At 59.9% G+C, this 10000-nt stretch overlaps 1 non-coding gene across 1 annotated transcript; it reads left to right on the top strand.

Annotated features, from left to right (window-relative positions):
* Nucleotides 1–3720: 3720 nt before the first annotated feature.
* Nucleotides 3721–3839, top strand: LOC148058328 (5S ribosomal RNA). Its single transcript, XR_015709966.1, has one exon. It is a non-coding gene; the product is annotated as a 5S ribosomal RNA (ribosomal RNA).
* Nucleotides 3840–10000: the final 6161 nt, after the last annotated feature.

Raw genomic sequence — 10000 nt, 5'->3', positions numbered from 1 at the left:
ATTCTTTTTAAACACTTTAGCCTTTTTTTCCCTCTCCCACCCACAATCCCTCCTGCTGCGGGGATGGAGAACCAGGGGCCTGGGTGACATCCTCAGGCGGGGATGGGGTACCAGGAGGCCGGGGAACATTTTCAACACTTTGGGGCATTTTCAAACACTTTGCTCTTTTTTTCCCTCTCCCACCCACAATCCCTCCTCCTGCGGGGATGGAGAACCAGGGGCCTGGGTGACATCCTCATGCGGGGATGGGGTACCAGGAGGCCGGGGAACATTTTCAACACTTTGGGGCATTTTTAAACACTTTAGCCTTTTTTTCCCTCTCCCACCCACAATCCCTCCTCCTGCGGGGATGGAGAACCAGGGGCCTGGGTGACATCCTCATGCGGGGATGGGGTACCAGGAGGCCGGGGAACATTTTCAACACTTTGGGGCATTTTTAAACACTTTAGCCTTTTTTTCCCTCTCCCACCCACAATCCCTCCTCCTGCGGGGATGGAGAACCAGGGGCCTGGGTGACATCCTCATGCGGGGATGGGGTACCAGGAGGCCGGGGAACATTTTCAACACTTTGGGGCATTTTTAAACACTTTGCTCTTTTTTTCCCCTCTCCCAACCAGGGGGCCTGGGGAGCCTCCTCCTGCGGGGATGGGGAACCAGGGGCCTGGGGAACATTTTCAACACTTTGGGGCATTTTTAAACACTTTGCTCTTTTTTTCCCCTCTCCCAACCAGGGGGCCTGGGGAGCCTCCTCCTGCGGGGATGGGGAACCAGGGGCCTGGGGAACATTTTCAACACTTTGGGGCATTTTTAAACACTTTGCTCTTTTTTTCCCCTCTCCCAACCAGGGGGCCTGGGGAGCCTCCTCCTGCGGGGATGGGGAACCAGGGGCCTGGGGAACATTTTCAACACTTTGGGGCATTTTTAAACACTTTGCTCTTTTTCCCCCTCTCCCAACCAGGGGGCCTGGGGAGCCTCCTCCTGCGGGGATGGGGAACCAGGGGCCTGGGGAACATTTTCAACACTTTGGGGCATTTTTAAACACTTTGCTCTTTTTTTCCCCTCTCCCAACCAGGGGGCCTGGGGAGCCTCCTCCTGCGGGGATGGGGAACCAGGGGCCTGGGGAACATTTTCAACACTTTGGGGCATTTTTAAACACTTTGCTCTTTTTCCCCCTCTCCCAACCAGGGGGCCTGGGGAGCCTCCTCCTGCGGGGATGGGGAACCAGGGGCCTGGGGAACATTTTCAACACTTTGGGGCATTTTTAAACACTTTGCTCTTTTTTTCCCCTCTCCCAACCAGGGGGCCTGGGGAGCCTCCTCCTGCGGGGATGGGGAACCAGGGGCCTGGGGAACATTTTCAACACTTTGGGGCATTTTTAAACACTTTGCTCTTTTTTTTCCCTCTCCCAACCAGGGGGCCTGGGGAGCCTCCTCCTGCGGGGATGGGGAACCAGGGGCCTGGGGAACATTTTCAACACTTTGGGGCATTTTTAAACACTTTGCTCTTTATCCCCCTCTCCCAACCAGGGGGCCTGGGGAGCCTCCTCCTGCGGGGATGGGGAACCAGGGGCCTGGGGAACATTTTCAACACTTTGGGGCATTTTTAAACACTTTGCTCTTTTTTTCCCCTCTCCCAACCAGGGGGCCTGGGGAGCCTCCTCCTGCGGGGATGGGGAACCAGGGGCCTGGGGAACATTTTCAACACTTTGGGGCATTTTTAAACACTTTGCTCTTTTTCCCCCTCTCCCAACCAGGGGGCCTGGGGAGCCTCCTCCTGCGGGGATGGGGAACCAGGGGCCTGGGGAACATTTTCAACACTTTGGGGCATTTTTAAACACTTTGCTCTTTTTCCCCCTCTCCCAACCAGGGGGCCTGGGGAGCCTCCTCCTGCGGGGATGGGGAACCAGGGGCCTGGGGAACATTTTCAACACTTTGGGGCATTTTTAAACACTTTGCTCTTTTTCCCCCTCTCCCAACCAGGGGCCTGGGGAGCCTCCTCCTGCGGGCATGGAGAACCAGGGGGCCTGGGGAGCCTCCTCCTGCGGGGATGGGGAACCAGGGGCCTGGGGGGCCTCCTCCTGCGGGGATGGAGAACCAGGGGGCCTGGGGAGCCTCCTCCTGCGGGCATAGAGAACCAGGGGGCCTGGGGAGCCTCCTCCTGCGGGCATGGGGAACCAGGGGGCCTGGGGAGCCTCCTCCTGCGGTGATGGGGAACCATTGGGCCTGGGGAGCCTCCTCCTGCACCAGGGGGCCTGGGGAGCCTCCTCCTGCGGGGATGGGGAACCAGGGGGCCTGGGGAGCCTCCTCCTGCGGGGATGGAGAACCAGGGGGCCTGGGGAGCCTCCTCCTGCGGTCATGGAGAACCAGGGGGCCTGGGGAGCCTCCTCCTGCGGGCATGGAGAACCAGGGGCCTGGGGAGCCTCCTCATGCGGGGATGGAGAACCAGGGGGCCTGGGGAGCCTCCTCCTGCGGGCATGGAGAACCAGGGGGCCTGGGGAGCCTCCTCCTGCGGGGATGGGGAACCAGGGGCCTGGGGGGCCTCCTCCTGCGGGGATGGAGAACCAGGGGGCCTGGGGAGCCTCCTCCTGCGGGGATGGAGAACCAGGGGGCCTGGGGAGCCTCCTCCTGCGGGGATGGAGAACCAGGGGGCCTGGGGAGCCTCCTCCTGCGGGGATGGAGAACCAGGGGGCCTGGGGAGCCTCCTCCTGCGGGGATGGAGAACCAGGGGGCCTGGGGAGCCTCCTCCTGCGGGCATGGAGAACCAGGGGGCCTGGGGAGCCTCCTCCTGCGGGGATGGAGAACCAGGGCGCCTGGGGAGCCTCCTCCTGCGGGGATGGGGAACCAGGGGGCCTGGGGAGCCTCCTCCTGCACCAGGGGGCCTGGGGAGCCTCCTCCTGCGGGGATGGGGAACCAGGGGGCCTGGGGAGCCTCCTCCTGCGGTGATGGGGAACCATGGGGCCTGGGGAGCCTCCTCCTGCGGGGATGGGGAACCAGGGGGCCTGGGGAGCCTCCTCCTGCGGGCATGGAGAACCAGGGGGCCTGGGGAGCCTCCTCCTGCGGGGATGGGGAACCAGGGGGCCTGGGGAGCCTCCTCCTGCACCAGGGGGCCTGGGGAGCCTCCTCCTGCGGGGATGGGGAACCAGGGGGCCTGGGGAGCCTCCTCCTGCGGTGATGGGGAACCATGGGGCCTGGGGAGCCTCCTCCTGCGGGGATGGGGAACCAGGGGGCCTGGGGAGCCTCCTCCTGCGGTGATGGGGAACCATGGGGCCTGGGGAGCCTCCTCCTGCGGGGATGGAGAAGCAGGGGGCCTGGGGAGCCTCCTCCTGCGGGCATAGAGAACCAGGGGGCCTGGGGAGCCTCCTCCTGCGGGCATGGGGAACCAGGGGGCCTGGGGAGCCTCCTCCTGCGGTGATGGGGAACCATTGGGCCTGGGGAGCCTCCTCCTGCACCAGGGGGCCTGGGGAGCCTCCTCCTGCGGGGATGGGGAACCAGGGGGCCTGGGGAGCCTCCTCCTGCGGGGATGGGGAACCAGGGGCCTGGGGAGCCTCCTCCTGCACCAGGGGGCCTGGGGAGCCTCCTCCTGCACCAGGGGGCCTGGGGAGCCTCCTCCTGCGGGGATGGGGAACCAGGGGGCCTGGGGAGCCTCCTCCTGCGGGGATGGGGAACCAGGGGCCTGGGGAACATTTTCAACACTTTGGGGCATTTCACAAGCGCTTCCCTCGCTTACGGCCACACCACCCTGAATGAGCCCGATCTCGTCTGATCTCGGAAGCCAAGCAGGGTCGGGCCCAGTTAGTACTTGGATGGGAGACCGCCTGGGAATACTGGGTGCTGTAAGCATTTTTTTTTGCCATTATTTGTGGGTAGAAAAGTGAGAAAAGTGACCTAAAATAGAACCGGGACTAGGCGGCAGTTCCCCCCACCAGGCGGCGGCATTTGGGGCATTATTTGTGGGTAAGAAAGTGAGAAAAGTGACCTAAAATAGAACCGGGACTAGGCGGCAGTTCCCCCCACCAGGCGGCGGCATTTGGGGCATTATTTGTGGGTCAGAAAGTGAGAAAAGTGACCTAAAATAGAACCGGGACTAGGCGGCAGTTCCCCCCACCAGGCGGCGGCATTTGAGGCATTATTTGTGGGTCAGAAAGTGAGAAAAGTGACCTAAAATAGAACCGGGACTAGGCGGCAGTTCCCCCCACCAGGCGGCGGCATTTGGGGCATTATTTGTGGGTCAGAAAGTGAGAAAAGTGACCTAAAATAGAACCGGGACTAGGCGGCAGTTCCCCCCACCAGGCGGCGGCATTTGGGGCATTATTTGTGGGTCAGAAAGTGAGAAAAGTGACCTAAAATAGAACCGGGACTAGGCGGCAGTTCCCCCCACCAGGCGGCGGCATTTGAGGCATTATTTGTGGGTCAGAAAGTGAGAAAAGTGACCTAAAATAGAACCGGGACTAGGCGGCAGTTCCCCCCACCAGGCGGCGGCATTTGGGGCATTATTTGTGGGTCAGAAAGTGAGAAAAGTGACCTAAAATAGAACCGGGACTAGGCGGCAGTTCCCCCCACCAGGCGGCGGCATTTGGGGCATTATTTGTGGGTCAGAAAGTGAGAAAAGGGACCTAAAATAGAACCGGGACTAGGCGGCAGTTCCCCCCACCAGGCGGCGGCATTTGGGGCATTATTTGTGGGTCAGAAAGTGAGAAAAGTGACCTAAAATAGAACCGGGACTAGGCGGCAGTTCCCCCCACCAGGCGGCGGCATTTGGGGCATTATTTGTGGGTCAGAAAGTGAGAAAAGTGACCTAAAATAGAACCGGGACTAGGCGGCAGTTCCCCCCACCAGGCGGCGGCATTTGGGGCATTATTTGTGGGTCAGAAAGTGAGAAAAGTGACCTAAAATAGAACCGGGACTAGGCGGCAGTTCCCCCCACCAGGCGGCGGCATTTGGGGCATTATTTGTGGGTCAGAAAGTGAGAAAAGTGACCTAAAATAGAACCGGGACTAGGCGGCAGTTCCCCCCACCAGGCGGCGGCATTTGGGGCATTATTTGTGGGTCAGAAAGTGAGAAAAGTGACCTAAAATAGAACCGGTGCAGGCGGCATGTTCCCCCACCAGATGGCGGCATTTGGGGACCCGTAGTGTGGGCAGAAAACTCACCAAAGTGACTTAAAATAGAACCGGTGCAGGCGGCATGTTCCCCCACCAGATGGCGGCATTTGGGGACCCGTAGTGTGGGTAGAAAACTCACCAAAGTGACTTAAAATAGAACCGGTGCAGGCGGCATGTTCCCCCACCAGATGGCGGCATTTGGGGACCCGTAGTGTGGGTAGAAAACTCACCAAAGTGACTTAAAATAGAACCGGTGCAGGCGGCATGTTCCCCCACCAGATGGCGGCATTTGGGGACCCGTAGTGTGGGCAGAAAACTCACCAAAGTGACTTAAAATAGAACCGGTGCAGGCGGCATGTTCCCCCACCAGATGGCGGCATTTGGGGAGCCGTAGTGTGGGCAGAAAACTCACCAAAGTGACTTAAAATAGAACCGGTGCAGGCGGCATGTTCCCCCACCAGATGGCGGCATTTGGGGACCCGTAGTGTGGGCAGAAAACTCACCAAAGTGACTTAAAATAGAACCGGTGCAGGCGGCATGTTCCCCCACCAGATGGCGGCATTTGGGGAGCCGTAGTGTGGGCAGAAAACTCACCAAAGTGACTTAAAATAGAACCGGTGCAGGCGGCATGTTCCCCCACCAGATGGCGGCATTTGGGGACCCGTAGTGTGGGCAGAAAACTCACCAAAGTGACTTAAAATAGAACCGGTGCAGGCGGCATGTTCCCCCACCAGATGGCGGCATTTGGGGACATGCAGTGTGGGTAGAAAACTCACCAAAGTGTCCTAAAATAGAACCGGGACCAGGGGGCCTCTTCCCCCACCAGGTGGCGGGCTTGGGGGGCTTGGTTTCCGGGTAGAAAACTCACCAAAGTGTCCTAAAATAGAACCGGGACCAGGGGGCATGCTCCCCCACCAGGCGGCGGGCTTGGGGGGCTTGGTTTGCGGGTAGAAAACTCACCAAAGTGACCTAAAATAGAACCGGGCTAGGCGGCATGTTCCCCCACCAGGCGGCGGGCTTGGGGGGCTTGGTTTGCGGGTAGAAAACTCACCAAAGTGTCCTAAAATAGAACCGGGACCAGGGGGCATGTTCCCCCACCAGGCGGCGGGCTTGGGGGGCTTGGTTTGCGGGTAGAAAACTCACCAAAGTGTCCTAAAATAGAACCGGGACCAGGGGGCATGTTCCCCCACCAGGCGGCGGGCTTGGGGGGCTTGGTTTGCGGGTAGAAAACTCACCAAAGTGTCCTAAAATAGAACCGGGACCAGGGGGCCTCTTCCCCCACCAGGCGGCGGGCTTGGGGGGCTTGGTTTGCGGGTAGAAAACTCACCAAAGTGACCTAAAATAGAACCGGGACCAGGGGGCCTCTTCCCCCACCAGGCGGCGGGCTTGGGGGGCTTGGTTTGCGGGTAGAAAACTCACCAAAGTGACCTAAAATAGAACCGGGCTAGGCGGCATGTTCCCCCACCAGGCGGCGGGCTTGGGGGGCTTGGTTTGCGGGTAGAAAACTCACCAAAGTGTCCTAAAATAGAACCGGGACCAGGGGGCATGTTCCCCCACCAGGCGGCGGGCTTGGGGGGCTTGGTTTGCGGGTAGAAAACTCACCAAAGTGTCCTAAAATAGAACCGGGACCAGGGGGCATCTTCCCCCACCAGGCGGCGGGCTTGGGGGGCTTGGTTTGCGGGTAGAAAACTCACCAAAGTGTCCTAAAATAGAACCGGGACCAGGGGGCCTCTTCCCCCACCAGGCGGCGGGCTTGGGGGGCTTGGTTTGCGGGTAGAAAACTCACCAAAGTATCGGCAAAATAGAACCAGGGAAGGGGGGGATGTCGGTCACAAGGTGCCCGAGTCAGAGAACCAGGAAAACGGACATAAATCCAGAAAACCTCGGTGTCTGACTGCTCCTCAAAAAGTGGTCTTTTTGATGTCACGAGCGCAACCACCTAGAGGTTAATGGGGAGGGATGGTGTGAGCGCAAACGGATTTTTCCTAAGTGTGACTGCTCCTCAAAAAGTGGTCTTTTTGATGTCACGAGCGCAACCACCTAGAGGTTAATGGGGAGGGATGGTGTGAGCGCAAACGGATTTTTCCTAAGTGTGACTGCTCCTCAAAAAGTGGTCTTTTTGATGTCACGAGCGCAACCACCTAGAGGTTAATAGGGAGCGAGTACAACAGGGGAGGGAGTGAATGGGCTCGGACTGTGGCCGAGCCTGGTGCCTCAAAATCGGACAAGGTTGGACTGGAAGCCCGCTGAGAACTCTGGTTCTTTTGCCAGACGAAACGAATTTTTTCCGAGTGTGACTGCTCTGCAAAAAGTGGTCTTTTTGATGTCACGAGCGCAACCACCTAGAGGTTAATGGGGAGGGAGTGGAAAAAACGACAAAGTGTTGAGCTCCGGACCGGGATGGCGGGCGACTCGAGCGGTCATGCCCGACTTTGAGACACTTTGTCGCGGTCATGCGAGCGACCTCCACTGCTCCCCGGAGGTGCCCCGGACCGGGTTGGCGGGTGACTCGAGCGGTCGTGCCCGACTTTGAGACACTTTGTCGCGGTCATGCGGGCGTCCTCCGCCGGTCCCCGGAGGTGCCCCGGACCGGGTTGGCGGGTGACTCGAGCGGTCATGCCCGACTTTGAGACACTTTGTCGCGGTCATGCGGGCGTCCTCCGCCGGTCCCTGGAGGTGCCCCGGACCGGGTTGGCGGGTGACTCGAACGGTCATGCCCGACTTTGAGACACTTTGTCGCGGTCATGCGGGCGTCCTCCGCCGGTCCCTGGAGGTGCCCCGGACCGGGTTGGCGGGTGACTCGAGCGGTCGTGCCCGACTTTGAGACACTTTGTCGCGGTCATGCGGGCATCCTCCGCCGGTCCCTGGAGGTGCCCCGGACCGGGTTGGCGGGTGACTCGAGCGGTCGTGCCCGACTTTGAGACACTTTGTCGCGGTCATGCGAGCGACCTCCGCCGGTCCCCGGAGGTGCCCCGGACCGGGTTGGCGGGTGACTCGAACGGTCGTGCCCGACTTTGAGACACTTTGTCGCGGTCATGCGGGCGTCCTCCGCCGGTCCCTGGAGGTGCCCCGGACCGGGTTGGCGGGTGACTCGAGCGGTCGTGCCCGACTTTGAGACACTTTGTCGCGGGCATGCGGGCGTCCTCCGCCGGTCCCTGGAGGTGCCCCGGACCGGGTTGGCGGGTGACTCGAGCGGTCATGCCCGACTTTGAGACACTTTGTCGCGGTCATGCGGGCGTCCTCCGCCGGTCCCTGGAGGTGCCCCGGACCGGGTTGGCGGGTGACTCGAGCGGTCGTGCCCGACTTTGAGACACTTTGTCGCGGTCATGCGGGCGTCCTCCGCCGGTCCCTGGAGGTGCCCCGGACCGGGTTGGCGGGTGACTCGAGCGGTCGTGCCCGACTTTGAGACACTTTGTCGCGGTCATGCGGGCGTCCTCCGCCGGTCCCTGGAGGTGCCCCGGACCGGGTTGGCGGGTGACTCGAGCGGTCGTGCCCGACTTTGAGACACTTTGTCGCGGTCATGCGGGCGTCCTCCGCCGGTCCCTGGAGGTGCCCCGGACCGGGTTGGCGGGTGACTCAAGCGGTCATGCCCGACTTTGAGACACTTTGCCGCGGTCATGCGGGCGACCTCCGCCGGTCCCTGGAGGTGCCCCGGACCGGGTTGGCGGGTGACTCGAGCGGTCGTGCCCGACTTTGAGACACTTTGCCGCGGTCATGCGGGCGACCTCCGCCGGTCCCTGGATGGCGGGCTCCAGTGAGGTCGGCGGGGGAAGGCTCGGGCTGAGGCCGACTTCGGTGCCTCAAAGTCGGACAAGGTTGGATTGGAAGTCCGCTGTGTTGAGGACCAGTGGCATTCGGCGGTGGAACGCTCAGAACTTGGCCGACATCGGTGCCTCAACGTCGGACAAGGTTGGAGTGGATGACCGCTGATAACTCTGGTTCTTTTGCCAGACGAAAGAAATTTTTCCCGAGTGTGACTGCTCTGAAAAAAGTGGTCTTTTTGATGTCACGAGCGCAACCACCTAGAGGTTAATAGGGAGGCACCATAACAGGAGAGGGAGTGAAAAGGCTCGGAGGGTGGCCGAGCCTGGTGCCTCAAAATCGGACAAGGTTGGAGTGGATGACCGCTGAAAACTCTGGTTCTTTTGCCAGACGAAAGAAATTTTTCCCGAGTGTGACTGCTCTGAAAAAAGTGGTCTTTTTGATGTCACGAGCGCAACCACCTAGAGGTTAATAGGGAGGCACCATAACAGGAGAGGGAGTGAAAAGGCTCGGAGGGTGGCCGAGCCTGGTGCCTCAAAATCGGACAAGGTTGGAGTGGATGACCGCTGAAAACTCTGGTTCTTTTGCCAGACGAAAGAAATTTTTTCCGAGTGTGACTGCTCTGCAAAAAGTGGTCTTTTTGATGTCACGAGCGCAACCACCTAGAGGTTAATAGGGAGGCACCATAACAGGAGAGGGAGTGAAAAGGCTCGGACGGTGGCCGAGCCTGGTGCCTCAAAATCGGACAAGGTTGGAGTGGATGACCGCTGAAAACTCTGGTTCTTTTGCCAGACGAAAGAAATTTTTTCCGAGTGTGACTGCTCTGCAAAAAGTGGTCTTTTTGATGTCACGAGCGCAACCACCTAGAGGTTAATAGGGAGGCACCATAACAGGAGAGGGAGTGAAAAGGCTCGGAGGGTGGCCGAGCCTGGTGCCTCAAAATCGGACAAGGTTGGAGTGGATGACCGCTGAAAACTCTGGTTCTTTTGCCTGACGAAAGAAATTTTTTTCCGAGTGTGACTGCTCTGCAAAAAGTGGTCTTTTTGATGTCACGAGCGCAACCACCTAGAGGTTAATAGGGAGGCACCATAACAGGAGAGGGAGTGAAAAGGCTCGGAGGGTGGCCGAGCCTGGTGC

This window comes from Callionymus lyra, unplaced genomic scaffold (genome assembly GCF_982586985.1).
Source record: "Callionymus lyra unplaced genomic scaffold, fCalLyr1.hap1.1 HAP1_SCAFFOLD_95, whole genome shotgun sequence".
In the NCBI taxonomy this organism is placed as follows: domain Eukaryota; kingdom Metazoa; phylum Chordata; class Actinopteri; order Syngnathiformes; family Callionymidae; genus Callionymus; species Callionymus lyra.
The sequence above is the reverse complement of the archived record's forward strand: the minus strand, read 5'-3'. Positions and strand labels throughout refer to the sequence as shown.